Below are 2,975 nucleotides of genomic sequence, written 5' to 3'. Positions count from 1 at the left end.
AGACAGTTTTTAGTTGCCGAGTTTTTGCCCTTTTTTAGCAGTTATGCTAAACGGAGAGAGTTTTATAGTTTTGACTATAACATTGAGTTATTCCCTGGAGAATTGAGATATATTATTTGGAGATATAATTGGAGGTATATATTATTTTGGAGTTATAATTTGAGATATAATATATTGGAGATATATTTTTGGCCATTTTGATATTTGCCAATGTGATATGAGCTATGTTTAGTTCAATTATTTTGCAGCCATCTTTGTTGCAAATGGAGACACATATTTGGAGATATATGGGGCAATATTTGTGAGTGTGTGAGTTAGATGCCTTGAGTACACATTTTTTGGGGAGATAGGATTTCATTTTTTTATATTCCTTTTTGGAGATATATTTTTTGGAGCCTTGTTTTATTCCACATGGAATATTGGGGAAATAGAGGTAAATATTTTTTTATTTGCCGAAATAGAGGTGATTGTTCTTTATTCCGGAGTGGTGATTTTCTTTATTAACATATGGCTATCGGAGAAATAAGAGAGAAATAATATGGAGTGGTTTTTGACCAAATGGAGGAAATATTTTTTTTTCACCGGAGTGCTCTTCTTACTAATATGGTGTCACATAATTATATATGGAGATGGAATTAATCTTTGGGGGTGACCTTTTTTTTTTGTGGTTATGGGAGTCTTTTCGAGCAAAGAGAAGATTTCTGTGGTTCTTTCTCTTTGGTTTCGTGACTATTTAGAGGCGAGTGGCATTACTGCATTGTGGTCCTATGGAGATGTGTGCATTTTTATGTTCACAAGTGTGTTATTTTGGAGGCATATAATTGGGCTGTGTCATGTTGAGAGAATACGTGTTTGAGACAAATGTTTGAACACATTAGTCATATCCTGGAGTTAATTTGTGAATGCGTCAGTTAGACCCATTTTTCTATAGAATATCATGAGTTTCTAAACTTGTGTGTCTGACTAGACAATTTTTATGCTGCTGTTTGAGCTCACGTCTGCAGGCGGATTTTCTGCTGACAAGCGATGTGATGAGCCGTGTGCTGACTTCTTTTCCTCTGATGGACGGATTGTATCAGGAATTTTAGCAATATCTGGAAATGTTCGACAAGTAGCATTTCATGAAAGCGGCCACGGGTAAAGAGTTTGCTTTCTGGCAAATTCCATAACTTTACATGGGGCATTTCTTGGGAAAACGCGGGGAGTTATGCATATTATACATGTACATACTATTTATTTTGTGATGTGGGGGAAATCTACTTGTGATTATCCTTTTTTTTTAATTATTTTTCTTCCTTTTCCTATGAGAGATGTAATTAGGGGATTGAGTTTTAAATAGAGTTTCTTTTTGGACGGGAGATGTGATTTATCGGGGGTTGTTGTTTACGTAAATGGGAGTTTGACATTAAGTCTCATTGTAATTAATTGTATGAGCAGTAAAGGGGATTTTGCTGTTAAACATTGGAGATTTTTGCTGTTTTTGTGGGTTGTTCAGATATCAGAGCTTGAGAGAACATTTTTGGGTTTGGGTGTGTTACGTGATTTTTTTTTCCTTGGGCTCATTACAGTTTTTTCTTTTTTTTGTGAGAACATTCGAGTTTGAAATGTGAGTGCAGAAGTCTGTGGAGTTGCTGCGATTTCTGAGTTGTGTGTGTACTGATGTGTGAGTTTGGAGAATTGAGTTGGAGAACTTGATGTTTTTTTTTCTTTGAGAGTTGTGATAATGACTTATGATTTAGTAGTCATATTAAAGGGAGTTAATTGGGAGACGTTCAGTTAGTATTTCTGACCTTTTGAGATCATTGTTCGATAGAAGTAGTATGTCTGGGTTATTTTTCTTAGATTGACCAATGACTTGACTGACATACTAACACACCAAAAAGTCGTTTCCCAACACTAGCAAGACGTCCACCAGCCGTGCAGAGAGTGTTGCTGTCGTGTTGTCCAGGGTGATTACAAGAGTTTCCATGATGGTGATCACGAGAATTCTACAGCGTGTCTTTTGGGGATCTGCAGAAGCCGTTAGAAGTCTTCTACAATGAGGGAGGCATTCCGTCTTCCTACAGCTTCCTACAGTTAGCTACTGTCTGTGCAGCTAGTTGCAGACAAGTAAAGAGGGATATTCAAGAATCCCGAATGAGAGAAAATTCTAGTGTTATTTGGAGATAAAAGCGTAAAAGACTTTATTTTATAGTGCCAGAGACGTGCAGTTATTACTTATATTTTATTTAAGCCGGTCAATGTGTTTTATATTATATAAGCTATTTTTGTTGACCATTTTGCTACGCGGGAGCTAGCATTGGTTAGTGGCCAAGCTCTGAAAGGCCTAGGGTTTTTGATTAATAATATATTGCCAATATGTTCGCTGTGACCTATTGGAATGTGGAGAAGCAACGACCCGAGAAAGCTGATGAATAGTTTTTGTGGATGGCGTGAGATAAAACTGCATAGTTAGACAAGTCAATGTACTCAATTCATGAACTCTTCTCAAAGTGCCTTAGTGAAACTGGATGCAGCTAGTATTGTGAGCGCCTGACGAAGTGTGCGTTCGTAAGTGCGTGTGCGCCTCTTCTATTGAAAATGTTGGATACCCAAGTCTATAGGGGATTTTGATAGAGGCGTCTTTGGAAGAAAGGCAAGATGCCGTGGTGCTCACCGGGAGTCTTTTTATAATATAGTGCTTTAAATAGTCCGGCTGCATGGGTGAGTTAAATTACTTTAGCCAAAGGGGTGGCTTGTTGTCTGTTTGACATTTTTATAAGAATATCTAATCTTTAATTTTGTTGCTAAACTTATGGGTACTTACGAGTGTGTTTCTCGTGTCTTTGAAAGACAGACGGTTCTGGCAATGGGGGGACGAGAGGGAGTCCCGATGGGGGGAAATAGACTTATGGTGACTAATTACTATTAGACATTTTACTGTTGGGGTTTTTGAGTTAGTCAGTAAGACTTGGATCATTATCTTTTGTTACTTA

This window comes from Macrobrachium nipponense, chromosome 27 (genome assembly GCF_015104395.2).
Source record: "Macrobrachium nipponense isolate FS-2020 chromosome 27, ASM1510439v2, whole genome shotgun sequence".
NCBI lineage: Eukaryota > Metazoa > Arthropoda > Malacostraca > Decapoda > Palaemonidae > Macrobrachium > Macrobrachium nipponense.
Note: the sequence above shows the minus strand (reverse complement) of the source record.